The sequence below is a fragment of the Myodes glareolus genome, chromosome X, assembly GCF_982192425.1.
Source record: "Myodes glareolus chromosome X, mMyoGla1.1, whole genome shotgun sequence".
Classification (NCBI taxonomy): domain Eukaryota; kingdom Metazoa; phylum Chordata; class Mammalia; order Rodentia; family Cricetidae; genus Myodes; species Myodes glareolus.
Genome location: NC_142053.1, coordinates 143,808,640 through 143,831,613, shown reverse-complemented (window position 1 = coordinate 143,831,613; position 22,974 = coordinate 143,808,640). Strand labels below are relative to the sequence as shown.

Below are 22,974 nucleotides of genomic sequence, written 5' to 3'. Positions count from 1 at the left end.
CAGGGAGCATGATAAAGAGAAAGATAGATTTGTTTTTTCTTAGGGATGGTAGAAAAAGATTGATTACACAGGGATGATCTGGATTTTAGGTGCAGATACTAGAAAAATCAGACGTTCAGAATACTAGCCAGCTCAGTGGGTACACGTTCTCTCTCTCTCTCTCTCTCTCTCTCTCTCTCTCTCTCTCCTATAATTAGTATCTTAACAATATATAGAGACATAAAGATGATACAAAATAAAGCATATTTACATATACCTGCAAAGAATAATAAGAAACTGAACCTTTGTTTCTAATTAACATCATTACTGTCAAAGAAACCAAACACTTGTTTATAAATCTAACAATGATTTATGAGATTTTATGCTGAAAACTACAAAACAATAAAGAAAATGTAAACAAATGGAGAAACATACCATATTTAAGACTCAACATATTAAAGATTTTGATTCTGTCCAAATTTATTAAATTTAAGTTCCAACAAGCATCCAACAGGAGTTCTGTAGATTTATAAATAAGCTGTTTATAAAATTTATTAAGAATAAGAACTAAAACAGTCATAAAAAAGAATCAGAGGAATCAGCTGATTGCAAGTAGCACACACCTTTAACTCAGCATTCAGGAGGCAGAGGCAGGTGGATCTCTTATCAATTAAAGGCCAGCCTGGTTTACACAGCTAGTTCCAGGACAGCAAGGACCACATAGTCTCAAAGAACAAAACAGAACAAAAATGAACGGGAAGAATCACATTAACTAAGTTTATGACTTACTACACAGCTACAATAATCAATATAGGGGTACTAGCAAAGTGATAAAAAAAATAGATCAGTGGACCACAAAAGAAAATCCAGAGACTGACCTACATAAACAGAGGCCACTCATTTTCCACAAAGAGAAAATAGCAATTCAAAGACATCTACATGTACAAAATAGACTTTCACCTAAACCTAGCATTGCATAAAACACAAGATAGATATAATTATAAATGAAAAGCTAAAATTTTAGAATACAGTACAGAATCCTCACAACTAGAGTTTAAAAGGTGTTCTAACATTTGAGTGCAAAACAAGCCTTTTTAAAGTGATAAATGATAAATTGGACTTTGTTAAAATTTAAAATCTTAGCTAAGTGTGGGAAAGTGTGATTATAACTCCAGACTAGGAGGGTGAGGCAGGATTATGACTATGTGATCAACCTAGGATGTATAACAAGATACTGTCTCACCCCCATCCCTATCACTAAATTAAGATTTTGTTTAATAGACATTGTTAAATCAACGAAAAGCCATGCTACCAACAAGGGGAGAGGTGGAGTAACTCAAAACATTGTAGTAATTTGTATTTTTTAACTGGATTTTGAATCCAGAGCCTCCATATACATGATAGGTATTTTTTAATATTACTTTAAATACATTTTTCATTTATTTTACATACCAACTAATTTCTCCTCCCTCCTGTCCTCCCATCCCCTTACCTTTCCCATTTACCCCCACTCCCCATCCACTTCTCCTCCATCTCTATTCATAAATGGACAGACTTCCCATGGGCTTGCACAAAGCATGGCCCATCAAGTTGAGGCAAGACTGAGCTCCTCCCCTTACGTGGAGGCGGGGCCAGGTAGTCCAGCATGGGGAAACAGGTTAACAAAAGCCAGCTAAGCACCAGGGAGAGATCCTGATCTTACTGTTAAAAGCCTTACTAAGAGACCAAACACATTGATCTCACACCATGCAGTGGGCCTAAGTCGGTCTCATTTAGGCTCCCTGAATGTTAGTCTCAGTTCATGAGCTCCTATGAGCTCAGTTCAGTTGTCTGTTGGTTCCCCTATCATGAACCCCCTGGCTGGTACAATCCCTCCTCCCTTTCTTCCACAAGACTCAGAGCTCAGAGTAGTGCTAATCTGTGGCTATCTGTTTCCAATCGGTTACTGGATAGAGAATCTATGATGACACTCAGGAAAGTCACCAATCTGCTTACAGTAGATGGCCAGTTAGGCACCCTCTCTCTACAATTGCTAGGAGTCTTAGTTGAGGTCATCTTTGGGGGTTTCTGGGGTTTCTCCTGGCACCAAGTCTTTCCCTAACCCTGAAATGCCCCCTATCAAGATGTCTCTTTTGTTACTCTCCCCCTCCCTCCATCCTGCCTCCAACACCGGCTTGCCCAACCCACTCCCTTTAGTTCCCATCCCTCCATCCTCTACCCAACCCCACCCTGGTCCCCAGTTTACCCAGGAGATCTTTTCTACTTCCCCTTCCCAGGGAAATTCATACATCCCTCTTTGGGCTCTTCTTGTTATCTAGCATCCATGATGGGCAAGTATTTTGTCATTGAGCTACTTCCCTAGCAAACCCCAAAACTCAATGGAAAAAGAATAAGTGACTCCCATTTTAAAATAGGCAAAATATTTGAACAAATATTTCTAATATATTTGACTAAAATTCCCTGGTGACAAAAGTAACAAATTTAAAATTAGCCCAATTTTTTATAAATTGAAAAGATTGGAGTAGCACTCTTCATAGCTCTCTACATCCTGAGGCAGAAGTTGGCCCAAGTGATTAGTTTTTTTCAAAATCACAATATAAAACAGTAGTTTTGCCGGGTAGTGGTGGCATACTTTCAGAGCTAGGGAGGCAGAGGCAGGAGGTTCTCTGTGAGTTCAAGGCCAGCCTGGTCTACATAGTGAGTTCCAGGACAGCCAGAGATACACAGAGAAACCTGTTTTGAAATACTTAAGGAAATGTTCAAACATCCCTAGTCATCAGAGAAACACAAATCAAAAAAAACCCTCTGAGATTCCATCTTACACCTGTAAGAATGGCCAAGATCAAAAACACCAATGACAACTTATGCTGGAGAGGTTGTGAGGAAAAAGGGAACACTCCTGCATTGCTGGTGGGAATGCAAGCTTTGGATGTCAGTGTGGCGAGTTCTCAGAAAATTAGGAAACAACCTTCCTCAAGACTCAGTAATAGCACTTTGGGGTATATATCCAAAGGATGCTCAATCGTGCCACAAGGACATGTGCTCAACTATGTTCATAGCAGCATTGTTTGTCATAGCCAGAACCTGGAAACAACCTAAATGCCCCTTGAGCGAAGAATGGATAAGGAAAATGGGGTACATTTACATAATGGAGTACTACACAGAAAAAAATGACATCTTGAATTTTGCAGGAAAATGGATGGAGCTAGAAAACATTATTTTGAGTGAGGTAACCCAGACACAGAAAGACAATTATCACATGTACTCACTCATAGGTAGTTTTTAAACATAAAGCAGAGAAAACCAGCCTACAAACCACAATCCCAGAGAACTTAGACAACATTGAGGACACTAAGAGAGACTTACATAGATCTAATCTACATGGGAAGTAGAAAGTAGAAAAAGACAAGATCTCCTGAGTAAATTGGGAGCATGGGGACCTTGGGGGAGGATTGAAGAGGGGAAGGGGAGAGGCAGGGATGGGAGCAGAGAAAAATGTAGAGCTCAATAAAAATCAATAATAAAAAAACCCAAAAATATCAAAAAATCAAAACAAAAACAAAAAACCCAAAAGACACAAAAACAGTAAGTTTTAAATTTTTGTTTTGTTAAAATAATTTTTAAATAATTACCAGGGGAGAAAGCAGGCTAAGTTTTTCTTCCATTCCTATCTCATATCTTCAATCATCTATGTTCTCCTTCACTCTGATGTTTTGGAATTTTGGTTCATACTTTTAAAATGGATGCCTATGCTAATAGAAAGTTAGTAGTTTGAGGCTGGAGAGATGGTTCAGCAATTAATAGGACCCAGGTTTGATTTCCACACCCACATAGGATAGTTCTTGACCATCTGTAACTCCAGTTCTAGGGGAATCTGACATTTTCCAGGTCTCTGCAGGTACTGCAGGCATGTGGTACATAGATATACATGCAGGCAAAACACTCCGACACATAAAATAGCAGTAGTAGTAGTTAAAAAAAAGTTCATACTTTCTTCTTTTTGTATGAATGGGAACCAAACTTGGATTATTTCTGAATTTGACTCTTTTAGAAAGAACAGTTTATTGAGTAAACACAGCCCAAGAAGGCACCACTACTCTAGGTAGTAACTAGAGTACAGACTGCAGCTGAGTTTGAATTTTTACTTTGATATTTATTTTATTCTTCTTTCAAAAATGTTGTCTTAGTTTGGTTTTCTAATGCTGCATTTAAAATTCCATGACACAAACCAACTTGGAAAGGGAAGCCAAGGAAATTCAAACAAGGGAAGCCAAGGTAGAAATTCAAACCAGGCAGAAACTTGGTGATAAGAACTGATAAGAAGGACGTGGAGGAGTACTGTTTACTGGCTTGCTCCTCAGGCCTTCCTTGTTCAGCTTGCTATTTTATAGAACGCAGGACCTATGGGTGGCACCATCCACAGTGAGTCAGGCCCTCCCACATCAATCATAAATCAAGACTAAATACCACAAGCTTACCCATAGTTCAGTTTGGTGGATACATGTTTTCAACTGAGTTCCTCTTTTCCAAAATGACTTTAGCTTGTGTTGAGTTTACATAAAACAAGCTAGTAGATCTGTTAACCTTATTCAGAGTATTTATAAATACCTGAATAGAGAAACATACTTTAACCTGGTATTTTTTTTCTCATAATGTTTCAATTCTCTAATATTTAGTAGTCTTATGCTTGAGATGATGGTGCATACCTGTGTTCCTAGCATTTGGGAGACAGAGACAGGACGATTCTGAGTTAGATGTCAGCTTGAGCTGCACAGTGACACTGTCTCAAAAATATCGAACTGTCTAGTAGATAAAGGTTTTAATTAATATGAAAGACTCCACTCTTTTTCTTGATTCTATTTTTTGAGTCCTTCAGGTACTAACAGGGCAGACTTTAACTCTCAGTTTAGGCTCTGATCTTTTTTTTGCATTCCTACAGCCACAAATTAGTGACACGGAGGGTGAGGCAGGGAAGCCTGCTTGCATTACAAGTTTAGGAAAAGTGAGGAAACATAAGGACCATGCACAGTACCCAAGAACACTGGGCATTTGTGTAATTTATTGATCTGATTATATTCCCAGTACTGTGAAAAGAAAAATGTTAAAATAAGCCAGTTAGAGAAAAGGAGGTTTTATCATAAACTGCAGTTCATTTTGCCAAAGCTATTAGATTTTTAAGATAGCATATAGTTTAATTTTTATCATTACCATATTGTTATTTTATCATCATTACTAGCAAAAGTAGACTACAGAAATACTGTTTGACAAGAAAAAAAAATGGTCCCATGTAGGTCTTTCTTCTCTGGATCTCCTAAAATAAAGGATTCTTAATACATTCTCTCCAATTAAAGAAACAGGAAATTGATATAAAGAAACATCTCTTTCCTTTTTTATGACAAGAGTTACAGAAGCCTTTCTGTAGTGTTGCTGAGTACCTGCTGAAAGGATATCCAATCTTCTTCTTGAAAAATCATCTTTTAGGTACAAGCATAATCAAAAAGTATTTCAAGGAACTGGTAAAAAGAATCAAAATTAGCAACTCAAATGAGCATTGTTGGGAGCTGTGAACCCCCAGATCCTGAATTTCTTGTAAACGACTTGTTTTCCTCTGCTCTGAGACAGCTTGCAGCTGCTCTGAGCACAAGACCCTCAAAAGTTCCCGATGGCAGGAGAGTGGTTTCTGGGGCATGGCTATCAGTTAAGGATCTCTATATAAGCGGCTATGGGTTCTTAGGGGCTCACAGAGACTGAACCAACAACCAGGGAGCCTGCATGGGACTGACCTAGGCACTCTGCATATATGCTACAGTTGTGTAACTTGTTCCTCTTGTGGGTTTCCTAACAGTGGGAACTCTGGCTCTTTTGCAGTATTTCGAGATCCTACTCCTCATACGGGATAGCTTTACCTAGCCTTATTACATGGGGAGGTGCTTAGCTTTATTGTCACTTGATATGCCATGTTTTGTTGATATCCATGGGAAACTTGCCCTTTCCTGAACAGAAACAGAGTAGTGAATTAGAGGGTGAACAACAAGGAAGAGAGGAGGAAGGAGAAGGGAAAACTGCAGCTGGGATGTAAAATGAATGAAAGAAAGAATGAATGAAGGCTCAGAAGGTAAAGGCACTTACGTACCTTCAAGTCCGATTTGATTTCAATTCACAGGACCCACATGGTGGAAGGACAATATTAACTCCTGCAACATGTCCTCTGACTTCCACATGTGCATAGTGGCATGTGCATGCACATAGGTATGTATATGTGTATATGCATACAATAAATAAATGTAATCCCTTTTAGAAGTCTACTACTCTATATTAAAATTGTATGAAAATATCCTTAGGAAAATTAAGCCATCCATTTCTCTTTTTGTTTTGTTTTAAATAATTTCTGTTAATAAAGGGAGACTGTTTTATTTTATACCTGAGTCTAAGCCTCTGAAAATAAAATTCTGGTCCTAGTAGGACTATCTTTTAGAATACTGTAGTTATGCTTATGTATATTAACTGTTCCATATAATACTTAGACATTTTTATGGATGTGTATGGACATAGACATTTACCTTAAGATCTTAAAAATCACCTGATAGCTACCTAAAGAAGAATAATCATTTGTATATAAAGAAGGAAACTAGTACAAGAAACAAGGAAACTGACATTACTGAACACCTACTGTGTGTGCAAGTTTATTCTGAAGGAGCCAAATTTAATTTCATGTAATAACAAGTTACTTATACATTTGGCCATACTTAAATATATGGATGTGTTTGCATAATTGCTTTGAACTACTACTTAATTAAAATTGTATGCATTATATATATGTATATATATATCTTTTTAAACATACAGTTCAAATTTTGACAAATGATTACAATCACTACAAAAAAGATACAGAACAGTTCTGAGCATAGTTAACTTTAAAATGTCAATGAGTCAACAACTATTCTTTAACTATTGATGTACCTAATAGCTAATGATTAGCCTTTGAATTGCAATATGGAAAGTGGGGAAAGGCAGAAGTTAACAGTTATTATGCTCACCAAATAGTAGATAAGAAACACATAATCTACTAAGTAATAGTTTGTATAAGATGTAAATTCTAGTCTTGAATTCTATCATATGATAATGAATAAACAATCACCAATGATGAGTTCTTTCTGAGCTTTGCTTTTCTACTTCAGAACTGGAGACTTTGTTTTAGATAATCTCTAAGGACTCTAGTTAACTATGAACACATGTGATTCGGGTATTGAGCATTTGGGGTAACGAGGTTTCAGAAGCTAACAGCTTTATAGCACTGAGGTATTCAATGGATTAACTCAAAAGGATTAGTAAATAAGGGTAAATAGAAGGGATGCAACATGGAGCTGATGTAAGAAATAAATTGTTATGGGACTATGACTGGGGCAGTTATATAGATGCTGACCCAGTGGAGCAAAGAAACATAAGGTGTAATTCTGGAAGAATATGTCAAGGCCAAACTGGATTGTTGTGAGAGACATGGAGAATCATAATGACTGAGAAGCTTGAAGTGAAACGAAGACAGTGATTCACAACAATCTTTTACTGAAAACCTGCCATAGGCACGCCCTTTAAGACTTTTCGAGAATACTACAAATCTTGCCATTTCAGTTATTTAGTGTGACAAACATAAAATTTTAGAGGCCAAAATAAGACTCGTTTTATTTGCTTACAATCTAATAGGTTAGCAATTTGAACTACAATCAGCTGGAAAGTTTTGCTAATCTTTTCTAAGATCTCTCATGCAGTTACAGTAGCAAATTGGTTGGGACTGAAAGGTCTAAGATGGCTTCACTCTTGTCTAGTTAACTGGGCCTTTCTCCTTGTATCATATTATCATATGATATTCATCCAGCAAGCTAGCTGGAGCTTCAAAACATTGCATCAGGATTTCCAGGGAACAAGAACAAAGTTAACCTAGGTTAAGTTCCCTACAATTAGCTTATACTATAATGTATCAGTCAAAGCAAGTCACAAAGATATTTCATATTTAAGGAGTAGACAAACAGATTCCATCTTTTGACAGGAGCTATTGCAAAGTCACACTGCAAAAGGGTGTGCTACACAGATGAAAAGACAGGGCATCCATTAAGTATTCTGTCATACTGTCCCATTTAGTAATGAGTATTGAGCACATTTAGTCCCAGCTTCAGAGGTGGGAAGAACCACTGAGGTGAAAAAGATGAGATCTGGAGGTACATCTAGGATGGAACAGAGGAATAGGGAACATTCTAGACAAAGGCACTACATAATGACTTGTGCTTAGACTCTAATGAATACAAACTTGGATAAAATAGGCAAAAAGGAGGATTTTGAAAAGTATATGTAAGATGGTAAGGAAGGTTATGATATGAGTGAGACATCTTGATTTCCATGGTTTCTGGTTTAAGCACACTATCTGTTGTGCAATGAGAAGCTATGGCCCCGTGGTGGCCTAATGACAGTGATAGTGATAGGAAAATGAGCAAACTTTTAGAGACTGCATTTCTGTGGAAAGTATTCTAGATGGAAGTTAAGTTGAATCTGGGAGGGTGGCCTTGAAATCAGGTCAAGAAAGGGGCCTAGAGTTTCCCTAAAAAGCAGATGCTTACCTAGAAAGGCTAAAGAACAGTTTTTACAGGTTTATTTATTTAGTACTATAAAAAAGTTGAAGATTTAAGTTAGTCATCCTAGTGCTAGCTTTATTTAGACTCATGACACAGATATACACACAAACATGCATGCATCTACCTCTCATTATAAAATGTAAACTTGTCCTCTAAGAAAATCTTACTATGTAGCACACAGGTAGTGATTATCATTGAGTCCTTCTTCTCCCCTACAAAGAGACCAAGCTGGCTTCAAACTCACATTCAGTCTCCTGAATTCTGGTATTAAAGGCATGTGCTATTATATCCATGTAAGAGGTAAGTTTCATGTGAAACAAGTAGGATACAGATGTTTACTATATCTATTTATATTTTAAAGATAGCCAAATAAACATTAAAAAGATAGTCCAAATATTACATAATGGACAAGAATTCCAGCACTAACTCTAACACTTGGGAGGCAGAGGCAGGTGAATCTCTGTGAGTCTGAGGCCAGGTTGGTCTATATAATGAGGTCCAGGAAAGTTAGAGTTACATAGTGAGACCCTGTCTCAACCAAGCCCACACACACACACAAAATAAGTGCTGGAGAGAAGGCTCTTGCAGAGGACCTGGATTCAGTTCCCAGCATCCACAGGGAAAGTTCACAACCACCTAACTCCAGTTCCAGGGGACTCAATGCCCTCTTCTGGCCTATGTATGTATGGACGTATGTACGTATATACGTATGTATGTGTATGTATGTAGTGTGTGTGTGTGTGTATTCAGTTTGGCTATTAATTGAATAAAAAGCAGCAATTCTCCTCCATACATTTTTGAGGAATAAAATGTAGAAAACTTTAAGTGTCCTATACTCTGCAAATAGCAATTTAGTTGTATGCCTGCAAATAATACATATGTAAATTGATTACAGGATAAGGAAGTATGACATTTAAGTGCCATAGTGAGTAGAAAAAAAAAATTAATGGAAGTTTGAAGATGGATTAAGGGATGATATCTAAGAGAGTGGAATGAATCTGAGGCAGTATGTAGTGGGAGGTCTTTTGTTGACACAATATTTGGAAGGTACTGTCCCAGATAAGATTGATAGGGCAACAAAAGAAAGGTGTTTCAGCTGTGAGCAAAGGTTCAAGGTATGTGAATATGAAAATGACAGATTACTGGTAATGCACAGGAGGGGAGATAGCAAAAAAACAGCTCAGAGGTGACACCTGAAACGGACTACTTGAGAGTTATTTCAGTAGCTCTCCTGAAATCTGAAGCAGGAAAGTATTTGCATTTGAAGATATTACAAAACTGAACTAACAGACAATAAAAAATGAACATTTGTGTTCCTTTTTCCATATAGTGAATTACAGCCATTGTTTGGTGAATTAACAGGTGGAGAAAATTCTCCAGGAGAGATACATCTTTGCCCTTGGTGCTATTCAGACTGAGACACAGAAATCATTGGGGGAAAGTAAATTTCTGTTGCATATTCTAATGATACAACATTATAGGGAGATATTTGAGTGGGCATCCAAAATTTTAAAATTTCATCCTCAATATGCTTCTCAAAATTGAAGAGGTTTCCTGTAAAAATGCCTTTTAATGTAACACTTGAGAAATCATAGAATTCATTCATATTTTAAAGACTCCGAGAAGACAGACTTTGTCAGTGCCAACAGCATTTTGAAAAATTACAGGGTTTGTGGATATAGCTCAGTGGTAGAATACATGTTTAGCACACATATGGCCTCAGGTTTAATCTCTAGCATTAAAAAGATAAAGAAGTTATAAATGGCTTACTTTTGGGGGAGGTACTCAAGCTAATACACTCGATGAATGCTTTACCTAGGATTTCCTGTATAGAACACACGATTCAATGAATGTTAGTTAATTCTGAGCTATTTTCAGAGCTTCTTCTAAAAAATATGGCAATACACTCAATTTTTGGTGAACATGATTCTCTCATGTTAGAACACAAATAAAACCATCAAAACTTGCCATTTTATTCAACCTCTGGATGTTACTCAGACCTCTCATATATTCATATTTACTATGGAAGAGTTTTTAAATTTTTTTACACATTTTGAAAATAAAACTACCAAGAACACCATAGATTATTTACTCTTGCTTTAATTAATCAGACAACTGCTTCTGACAAGAAACAATTCTATTAAGCATAATAATGTAATGAGTGTACTAAACATTGTTCAGTCTTTTATTCTTAGTATACTATTTATTCCATGCAATAATCCGAGATATTACTCGTTTTACAAGTAAGAGACACAAATAAATTAAATTCAAGGTTGCACAGCTAACAGTGAAAAAAGCAGGATCCAAACATGGGTTTCTGCCATTCTATTCCACCATTCAAATTCTAGTTAACTAGTTATTGTGAATTATAGTATAATTCTAATAATCTCATTCCCAGGAATTACTCTAGAAAAATACAAACTTACATGCACACAAATATTTACATGTAAATTTTTACAGCAGCTCTACTCATAATCACCAAAACTCAAAAATAATTCATCTGCCCTTCCATGTTGAACAACTAAACAAATTGTGATATATCTATACCATGATCTACTCTATGCAGCAAATACAAAGGAAACAAAATATTAATATAACAATTTTTATGATGTGAGTTCTCAAAAGCATTGTTGTGTACAATACCAAGATTCACAAGATGACATCCATTTTATACATTAAAACAAAAAAATTATAATAGAATACAAATTAATGGCATCCAGATATTAAAGTAGGAAGATTCCGTGATTAAGCTAGTATAAAAGAATTTTCTGGGGTAAAGGAACCCTTCTGTACTTAGACTGAGGTGGTGGTTACATAAAAGTATAGAAGTTAAAATCCATAGGAATTCATACAACCCTCAGAAATTCAATTTAGCTTTATAATTTTTTAAAGACATGTCATCTTTTTGGTTGGTACTAATTTCTGTATTCCTATCTTCTATATACATTTAATAGAATTCTACCGACCACTACAATATGATTTATTATTAAAATAGATTAGAATGTAGACATTTTAGAAATTAAAATATTCTTCCCATCATGGAAATTTTACTGCCCGTGGGGACCCTTTACTTTACTTACCAGGATGGGCCTGTATTAGACTCAAAATTTACTGTCTTGTTCATAAACACAAGGTGCAACCAACCAATGTTTACTAAACTGACTGGCTCTGGCAATGTGGAGGAAGTGACACACACATGGTCATTAATAAGATCTCTACTAGATAGACTAAATCTAGCTCTAATTTCTAATGAAACAATTACATCTAGATAGGCTAAATCTTGCTATAATTTCTAATGAAACAGTTACTAAATTGTTAAAGATTTGCTCAGGAACTACAAGGCATAGAATTTTGAAAGAAAGCAGACAGCACACTGCCAGTGGTACAGAGGTTTTTAAAGCCTAAAATAGGCAGAATCTAAACAATAATTACTCCATGCCCCCTAATCATAAATTTCAATGGGCTAAGTAAAAGATATATAAAGAAAGAGGTATGTATTGACTTTCTAGATATGTGATGTCTTGCATTAGGCAACTTATTTTAAGGGATCACATGCCTGCTCATATATGTAAATCTTTCAGAGGCCATCATCCTACTCTTAAAATAAAAAAGCTTGCCAAACTGAAGGGCAATCTGGCAGGGAAGTGAAGTTGCAGAACAAATTGCCACTCTCATATCCAAAGAGACCAGAAACTTACAGAGACACAGGTTTGGGCACATAAGCTTGTAAGAATTTTGAATCAAAAATTCTATGATTAGTCATAGTGTGAAGCTCCTGTGTTCCACCCCTTTAAAAAGCTTTTCCTACAGGAATCTCACCAGACTTTCATGGTGAAGACCAGGGAAGATCTAAGAGAAAGCTCCTGTAGTGGTACTTGGCTGGCTGGCTGGCTGGCTGACTGACTGCAACAGTCCACCCGTGAAACTCAGACCATGTTCTCTAATATTTAGTAAAGGGGAAAGGGATAAATCCTCAGGGAGGAGAACATTAGTATACCAAATGGGGTGTGGTAAGGGGTAGGAGCAAAGAGAAAGAAGCCCTACACAAGAAGAATGAACAGGTAACCTTGCTAGAAACACACTCAAGACCCAGGTTCACTAGAACCTGACCAATCAGATAATCAGAGAACACCTTCTCCTCAAACAACCACACCTGACATACCATCTACCTAGTAACAGTGGAATACAATTGGAAAAACTATAAAAACCTACTTTTGGAAAGCATCACAATGGACAACCCAAACCAAGAACAGTAAAAATGAAGTTATCATGGTGTCCTTACCCTGACTTCCACCTATACACATCCAGGCCAACAAAAAACACTGAACAGGCAAACTCCTCACTAAAGACCCAGAAAAAGAACCAGAGCTTTCCAACTACTAAACATTTATCAGAATCTCTTGGCCATGTGAAGTTTTCAGGATGTTCAATGAGGTGTATCAAAAGGTAAGAAAATACCCCAAGTTACAAAGGAGTCACTGGGTCCAAACATAGTAGTACAGATGTTGGGACTATAAAAAACTGAAACATAAAATAATTATGATTCGTTAAAACATCTAATGGATAAAGTAGAAAATACACAAGCCCAGACAGATAACTTCAGCAAAGAAATAGAACCTACAAGAAAAAGTATATTTACTAGAAATACTAGAAATAATAAAGTTTAAACAACAACAACCCAGTGGGCTCAACAGTAGATTTGATGCAGCCAAGAAAATTATCAATGAACTTGAAGGTAATGTTTATTGATCAGGCTACTAAAAATTAAAACAAAAGAGGACAAAGGAGAAAAAAAGAACCAGCACACAAGGACTGGAGTAATGGTTCAGTGGTTCAAAGGCCACAAAAATTAAACAAATGGGTAAAAAGGAAGGAAAAAAACCATCATGAAGGAGCTGGAGTGATGGCTCAGTGGTTCAAACCATTTGCTGCTCTTGCATAGGACAGAGAACCAACATGCTGGCTCACAACCATCTGTAATTCCACTTCAAGGGGACCTGACACCCTCTTCTGGCCTTCACAGACACTGCAGACATGTGGTGTAGACATACATGCAGGCAAAAATAAACATAAAAAAGAAAAACAGCATATAATATTCAAGAATTTTGAGCCACTAACGAATTGGAATCCTAGACAAACAAAAAAGCAAAATACATAGAATTATTTAAAAAAATAATGGCTGAAAGCCAGGCACGGTGGTGGCATATACCTTTAATCCCAGCACTGGGTGGGAGGAGGGGGGGTGCAGAGGCAGGCTGATCTCTGTGAGTTCAAGGCCAACCTGGTCTACAGAGTGAGTTTCAGGACAGGTTCCAAATCTACAGAGAAACTCTGCCTTGAAAAATCAAAAAAAAAAAAAAAAAAGGCTGAGAAATTACATACATAAACCACAGAAAAAAGAAGCTTGGAGAATATTAAACAGGATAAATATGAAAAATATATAGCCATATCTAGGTGTATCATACTTAAATTGCTTAAAATCAAAGGCAAAAGAACCTTTAAGGAAGCCAGAATCAGAGAAAGACATTAGAAATACACAAGGATAATAGGATAATAATTATGCAAGACTTAACTAGAGGATATGTAACAGTGGAATCATACATTGAAGGAAAGGAAAAATTTCTTCCAACCATCATTCTATATCATACAAAATGTCCTTATAAAGTGAGTGGAATATGAAAACTTTCTTAGACAAACAAAAACAGAATTTACTGCCATCCAACCTACCGTAAAAATATTAAAGGAAATTCCTTTTTAATTAAGATTGTATTTTATTTTAATGTTACATTTTTATTAATTCTTTGAGAATTTCGGAATGCATGCAATGTATTTTGATCACACCCATTGGTGTGGGAGAATTGTCTGTATTCTGTCAATAATATTTTAAATAAATTCTGATTGGCCAGTAGAGGTGGAAAAACCAGACAGGAAGTAGAGGCGGAGTAAAGAGAATGGGAGTATTCTGGGAAGCAGGAAGATCCCTCCGCCACTCCTGCCCAGACCACCGAAGAAGCGCAACATGTGAGCTGACAGCTGGAAAAGGTACTGAGCCACATGGCTAACACAGACTAGAATTATGGGTTACCGTAAGATGTAAGAATTAGTTAATAAATAGCCAGAGCTAAGGGCCAATCAGTTTATAAACTTACGGAGTCCTCTGTGTGATTTTCTTTGGGGCTTGCCAGCTGTGGCGTACTGGGCGGGACAGAAACCCCAGCAGCCCAACCCTCATGTTACAAACCATCACCTTCTCTTCCCTCTAACTTCTCCAAGATCAACCCTCACCTCTCTCCCAACTTCATAAGCTTTTTGAAAACTAACTTAAAGTACAATTTGTGCTGTCCATATAAAGCATGGATAATCTAGTAGGGACTATACTCCTAAAGGAAACTGACTCTCCTGTTCCCAGCAGCTATCATTCTCAATAGCTCTTCAACTAGAAGTGGAAGCTTATGAACCTCTGCTTCCCCTCCATGCTGGAATGCTGACTAGCTAAAGAAAATTACTTAAGCAAGTTTGGAAACTAGAATTAACAAAAGAAATAAGGACTGGAGAGGAAATAGATGACAGTAGAGTATGACATTTATTTTTCTGAATGTTTAAAAAGTCAATCTTCCATCTATCAGTCAAAGGCCAATTTTACAAGCAAGTCTTCTAAGACAACAGCCTCACAAATGCTAGATAAATTGATTTCTACACAAAAAGATATAATTATAAAACAAAACCAAAATTCTACAGCTAGTGTTATTATTGATGAGAGATGGGAACAGGTTAAGTGTTCCCTTTTCACAATTCTGGAGAAGAAAAACGTCAGAATACTAATATTATTTATTTCAATACTCACTACAAAACTATAGTACTCAAGAAAGTGTGTTAACATAGTGTATCATGGCTGGGGGTGAGGCTCAGTGGTAGAGCACTTGCCCAGCATACTTTAGGTAATGGGATCTACCCTCAGCACTGCAAAAATGATAGTATAATTAATGGAAAAATGGTTAAGACACACAGATTCATGGAGCACAGCAGTTCAGGAACAGATGCACAGATGCAAAGGCAATTTAATAAATAAAAGATAGACTTTTCAACAAATGGTGCAATAAACTATCACATATGTGGGAAAAATGAACTTCAACACATATTTCACTTTCATGGCTTACTGGAATACAAATTAGTAGAACCACTTTAGAGGACAGTTGGTTCACTTCTGTCAGAGAAAGATCAGCAATTCTATTTCCACGTATTTATCCAAAAGGAACTGGAAACTTACACTCACACAAAGACCTAGAAGCTAATATTTGCCATACCTGTTTTCCTCTAGCTTACACACATGTAATTCAAAACTAGAGGTATAGTTCACTATGTATCTTGTACAAAGAAAGCCCCAGACAGGCTCAATCCCCAGCACCACAAGAAAAAGCCAGAAGTATACCAAGAAGCATTTCTAGGGGAAAAAACTTACCAGAGTCATCATATGCACCATTTTTGTTTGTCTGTTTTTTTAAGGACACATTTTTGTTTGTTTTGAGGCAAGGTCTCATATAGTCCAAGCTGTTCTTGAACTTGTTATGTAAACCAGGTTGGCCTTGATTTCCTGATCCTCTGCCTATATGTTCCATTCCCTTAAGAGCTAGATATATATTTTGGTACAAGAATAGATGTGATCAAGTCAAGTTGGGAAGGAAACCATGAGAGTTCCTATCACTATGTAACAGGTCTCTTTTTAAAAACACATTTAATTTTTGAAATAGGAAAATAAACAACACATCTTGAAATTCAAAAGGTACACATTAGAGCTTATGCAATGAAAAGTCTCATTTTCAACCACTAGTCCAGGCCACCAAACTGTCAGTACTTGAATAAGCCCTTCAGAAATTCTGTGTCTATGTAAGCAAATACATATATATTCTTGCCCTCAACTCATTATCTGTTTTACATGAATGGCAACACCTGCTTTACTGTTTTTTGGTTTTTCTAATTCTATACACATAGATTACACGATATATAGTGTAATACTCTTGTAAAACTAAGCCCTGACTGATACTCAATTTATCACCAATCTTCTGCTACTATAGGCAATATTCCAAATAACTTCTAAGTATTTGTTGAATAAATTCTTGGATAAAGTGCTAAATCAAATGTTATATTTATAAATATGGACAGCTCTTTTCAAGTTACTGAGTTAAATATCAGGAATTCTAAAATTTTGTCTTAGGAGAAAATAAAATCTAAGATTATATCATCACACAATTTTCAGGAGAAATACATAACCCCTATGATACACAAAATGAGCATTTCACTCAGTTCTCCATGTTTCTAAAGATCATTATATTTTTATATAATGAATTTCATCCTGCAAGTTGTTGAAAAAAAATCTATGTTATGTAAAGAATGTTACCTTTGAGATCGTCTTCCAGAACAAAGGTCAAAGCCTGATGCCTCACACTGGTGGATCTTGACCACTCCACAGTATGATACTGGATTCTTCACTGCAACCACAGGGATACTTCAAAATTTGAATAAATAAAACATAGTTACAAAGAATCCTTTGTCCTTATTACAATGCCCAAATAAGCATTTCTTCTTTTAGGTAAAATTATTTTGAAAAAGGGGAGGGACTAAAGGCAAAATTGCCAATGGTCCTCTCATTGCTTGGTGGTAGATTCCCTAGTATTTTTTCTTAACTACAAAACATAATACAGAAGAATTTTGTGATAAAACTTGAATGAGTGTTGAGGAAACTCAGTAGTTCCTTTGATAATAGTTGTTTAAGATGAGGGAGCAGTTGAGCCATTTGTGTGCATATCTACTTCCAAAACCACACCGCCTCCCTCTGGCTTTTCACTCATTACCAATTATGTATTATTGCTGTAAAGGTTCCCAATTTGTTCACAGTTCCTTATATCCACATTTTGAATGGTCTCCCACAATGTGTCTGGACTTGGTCACGAAAGCACTCTTGTGATTAAGCAATGTAATAATAGCAAATGTGACAGGAGCAGACACTTGAAAAAAAGTACTTGTGTACTGGCTGGTGCTTGCTCTTACTTGCTTCTCTCTTTTGAGACTCTGAGACTACTACACTAATAAGTCCAGACTAGCCACCTAGAAGAGACTACCACATGGAGTGATGAACCACCCAAGCTTAGGACCTCCTACCTAAACAACTAGTCTACCAAACACTAGCTGTCTATGCAAGGCCACCCTAAATCATCAAGCCACTAACTAAGCACTTTCTCTTATTCCTAAAATCTAACTAGAACAGGCTACTTAAAAGTATGTGACCCAACACATACAGCAAGGGGAAGAGAATACAGATTTTCTCTTGTGAGGTTTACACTGTACATAAAGTTTCAAATATAAAAACTTCCACTTCCTGAATGAAAATAAGAAAAAATATTATAGAAAAAATGTTTCAGTCTTCCAAAGTCTCACAAATTGCTGTCTGCCATCACAGATGGCACACAAAATTAAAAAAAAAAAATGGCAAATTTCTATTTAGTCACAGAAGTATCTTAATTATGATATATTTAAAACAAAGCCTTATACTCCACAGTTCCACTTGTAATGATAAATCCAGAATTTCAGAAATTACTTTTCCTCTCAATTCCAACTGTTTATCTATTTTGCAGGCTTAATGAAAACTGAAAAATTTCCCTTAATGAAGCCTAAAATGCAAGAGATATGAACCTAATTAAACCTCTTTCTACCAGCATTCTTAAGTGGCATCTTCTAGCATCATGACATCTCTTACCAATACTCACAGAAGATAGTAAAAGTCATCTATCAACATTTTAGTGGAAGTTTATAAAGAAACATCACCTCTGTTGGAATGAAAGGTGGAACAGTGGAATACTGAGGAAATGACTTAAAAGTTCTTTTAGGCACCACTGGATACTTCTCTGAAGTACACACACATGACATTTAGGAAAAATCTAATACCTTTAAGAAACATCTGCGTATCTTTGAAATAAAGCACAAGGTCTTTAATGAAGTTCCACAAAGCCTGTCAATTTTCTGCTTACCTTTTTTTCCCAGATCCAGCCAAACCTGTGTGAATCCTTTATTCCTCTTTCCCACCTCAATGCTGTCACAACAACTGCTATTTCCTCTGCCTGGCAATCTCTTCTCTCTACCTTTTACCTTATTTATTATTATTCATTCTTGAGGCTCCAAGGGCACTCCACTGGTTTCAGTCACAGAAGAATTAATTCTATATTTTTCTTGCTGTGTGACCTTGTACAACTTGGCTCTGTTTCACCATTTTAAGAGTCACATCTCTGAGAGATATGCTCTGCTAAGAGAGCTATCCAATGCTCAACCTAAAGGAAATTGTTACCAAATCTCTGTTGCTATTATTTTTATTATTCCATAAGGTAATCACCATTGTCTTTCCTAGAACTAGTAGTCAGACATTACCTGTTGAAAAAATAGCTCCTTGGATCCTACCTTAATACCTAACACTTTAAACGTTATTTCCAACAAACAGCATTTTGGAGGGTAAGGGGAGATGAAATAAAAGGTTACAGAGCAAATACTACTTCAACCAAATTCTCACCACCATCCTCAAAGATATGATTTGTCACATGAAGAAACTAAGGCACAGAGAAGTAAACTAGCCAAGATCAAGTGGAAGAGCAGAATATGAGTACAAGTTTGCCTAGTTCCATTCCTGCAGTGGATATATGACATCAAAGGATTCCCTAATTCATGGACTTTGTCATCTAAGAGCAGAAGACCTTAAAGATGGATATGTACAGTTAACATCCTGTTAAGTGACTCCCAGATATCTATTATCTACTCTTCAGATCCTTAACCAGGCCTCTGTTCCCATCAGCAGAACATTCCTCCTCCTAACTGCTGAAAAGATTCCTCAAATTCTTTCCACTGGACATTAAGCTCTTACTTAAGGGGATGAGTATATTTCTCCCTTTATAGCCCTAGCAAATAGAAAACAGTATGTTTGCTGAATGAATTACGTGGAAATTATATTAATGACCACAAAGTTGAGAGTTTTCATAAAATTTGACATAGGGAAACACACAACAAAAACAGTGAAAGGGAGAGGATATCTTAAATACTTTTACCATTGGTCATGATTTCTCTAGTATCAGAGATTCCACTTGATTTACAAATATATGCTTGGTAGCTACAGTGAGACTTTACCTCTGGGGCCCTGCCCCACCACTAATGTTCTGCTATACCAATGGCTGCATCTGAGACACTCTTCACGAAAGGATGGCCTTGACAAGAACCACTCTTTCAGTGGTTACGCTCAAATGATTTGTAAAAAGAAACAGAAAGAGCAAATGAAAGCAAACGGCTGATAACTAATGACCTTGGATAAAGGGAATACAGTGAGTTTTTGTACCAATCTTGCAACATTTTTTAAAATTATAATATTTTATCAAAATTAAGTTTTCAAAATCTAAAAAGGAATAATAGCAACAACTTTCCCAGAAGATTTCAGCACAAAGGGTTCAATGTATAAGTCAAGCTGATACCACATTTTCTTGTTAGCTAGTCCAAAAACAACATTCTAGCTAACCATAGTAGTGCATACTTTATAATCCCAGCACTCAGGAGGCTGAGGCAGGAGGATCATGAGTAGGAAAGAAAGTCTGGGCTACACAGTAAACCCTGTCTCAAAATAACAAAAAAGCCACACTAGCTTAGGTTTGTGGGTTTGGTTTTTGTTTTTGTTTTTTTGCCTATCAGCGGGTATCAGAAGAAAATGACCTTTATGGGTAGTGGGGTATAGCCGTGGCTTATGAGTTAGAGTGGAAAAATTATTTGTAGCTTGAAGGGTACTTATAATATCATAGATGCCTCCTACTTGCCAAAGTCCCAGTATAACTGCCCCTTGACAGATCCTTTTTCTTCAGGGCATATCAGAACCCCCTCCCCCGCCCCCAGTACCAGGATATGCCCTCATGTTCAGAAAAACAGCATTTTGAGTTCTTACCTTTCCTTTCCCAAGTCTGGCAGATTAGATCACGTAAGTGGTTTTCAAAGACTAAGCACAGAAGCACTTTTGATTGTAGGATCCTTGCTTCTGTTATCTATGGATAGCCCTATCCAATAACAAATAACAAAATAAATATCCAATAACAAAACAATAACCACGGGGGAGTCACAAAACCAGAAAATTTAAAGCAGTAGTTACTTGGTCTATAATGATCACCTGCTAGCATCTTCTTATTCATTCATCACTTCTAACCACCCATCCTAGATTCTCCCCACCCTGAAAACCTTTATAAAGCTGAGAATGCTTTAGCTTTCTCATCCACAGAAGTAACCAGAACAATATAAACTTACGAATGAGTCAAATGTCCCCACTTTATCAGGGTATCAGGGTAAGGGGTAGGTAGCTCAGTAGTAGAATGTTTGCTGAGTATGTGCAAGGCTCTGGGTTCAATTTTCAACACCAAAAATTATGGTTAGGATAGTGCCAGATGGGTATCACCCAACACCCACCTCTCATCTAGAAAAGACCACAGTAAATTATCCCAATGAGAGATTTTCTTAATATAAGTCAGACTATCAATTCTATCTTCTTCAGTTCCTACTTTTTGTAAACTCCATGAAGAGGTAGGTACATTATGTCCCATGATAATATTCAACCTCATTTTAGCCTCTCTCTCTGCATTCCTATCAAAGCTTCTAAAAGCTCTCTGATGTCACATCTGCACAAACACCTGATGTCTTCTGATTTCCTCACCACTACCAAAATATGTGATTAGTTTCATTTAGACCTCAAAGTAAAAAAAGAAGAGATGGCTTTGTATAGCTTAGAGGACAAACACTTGCTATGGTTGGTAGAACACAAGAGAGGGAAAAAGCAAGCATTATTAAAGTAGATGGCCATACTAAATCTGTAAGTCTTTAACATTCTTGTACTTTAGCTTTCACTAACTCATATATCTTGGGTGTAATAACTGCCCCCAGAATCATTGGTTGCGATGGTCCTGGTACTCTCCTCTATAAGCCAGAAAGTGGTTCACAAGTGCCTGGAAAGCTGTTTCCAAGTCATTCCTGGCTCCTTCACTTTGAACTGCCTGTGATCAAGAATCATATACCACACTGTCATGGTCTGATTCAGTAAAGAGGAAACAAAGTATGGATTCTAGAATTAGAACACTGTAACCTATATTATTCCAGAACTAATTGACTAAAAAATGTGAGGAACTCTTTTAAGGTAACAGTATTGGAATAAGAGCTCTTCTCTAGTGAACAGAGGACACCAGTGAAAGAAAGGTGGCAATGATGGTACCCGATGTTGGGAACTTAATATGAACTGTACACTCCCCAACTTAATATGAACAGCATTCCTCCAACTTCTGTAATCCTTGAAGTGAGAATTTATCCTCTAATAATTCAAGTATTTAAACTCAGAGCTCACCTTAAATCAAAAAGAAAATGATAATTATGGAAGTAGGACACTCTTAATGTTAAACAAAAAAAACCCCTGTTTTTACTTATCCAGAATCATCATATAATGTGTAAGAACTACACTATTCAACGGGTACAAAGGCCAGACTCTGTGTTCCCACCATTGCATATGTTATAGAAATACTAAACTAAATAAAACATAATGCTTTGTTTCAAGTGGACTCTGCTCTTTTCCCCACCCCCGTTCTCCAACCCCTCAGGCAGACAAGAAGTGGCTGCAGGCAAGGTATTTAAGAAGTGCGCTGGGAAAGTGGATTCTGGTTAGCATGAACTAGGCAACGATGTTGTGTAACCAGTTTTTACCTATTTTTTCATTACTTTTCAGAGTTTAGAGAGTAGCAGCTATCTTTATCTGACTGAATACAGGGAATGAGGTCTCTTTTCCCTCTAGGTCACTGGAATCACTGTCACTAAGGTTTTGATTTCTTATACGATCTATGGAGGACAGAGGGTGGGGGGTCTCATCCTCAACTTCAGAGATGAGTGCATCTCACAAGGTGGGTGAGGGTCGACCCTTGCACACATCTCAGAACATGTATTTCCTTGCACCTTAGGCCAATGGAGCAGCCAAACAAGTTTCTTGCCAAATCCCTACAAGCGACATGTCCTAGGGCTGCACAGAGATAAACTCTTAAGCACGTCTTCACCATGAAGTACACTTACTTGAGATGCCAGCACCACTTTCTTTCTGACAAATAATGAACGCAGGTTGCCCGAAGTAATTTAAAGCCAGACTCCACCAAAGCCAAGGTTCTGCTCCGAAATGCAAGAGGGAAAGATGGGAAGATTAAATAAATAAATAAACAAACAAACAAACGTGGCCCCCTCAGAGGGGGTAATAAAAAACGAACTCGAGAGCTGGAAAAAAAGTTAACAACTGTACCATGCCCGGTGGCAGAAAAATCTCCCCGTAATTGGCGAT

General features: G+C 36.9%; 1 protein-coding gene across 4 annotated transcripts in view; it reads right to left on the bottom strand.

Moving 5' to 3' along the window:
- Jade3 (jade family PHD finger 3) overlaps positions 1–22,974 on the bottom strand; it is a 149,709-nt gene that overhangs the window by 125,874 nt on the left and 861 nt on the right. For all 4 annotated transcript variants that reach the window (XM_085684613.2, XM_085684614.2, XM_048461457.3 and 1 more), the window contains exons 2-4: positions 22,716–22,805; positions 20,566–20,674; positions 16,999–17,106 (exon numbers count right to left, since the gene is read on the bottom strand). The gene's annotated coding sequence lies outside the window, so the exon portion shown is untranslated. The remainder of the gene's footprint in view (positions 1–16,998; positions 17,107–20,565; positions 20,675–22,715; positions 22,806–22,974) is intronic.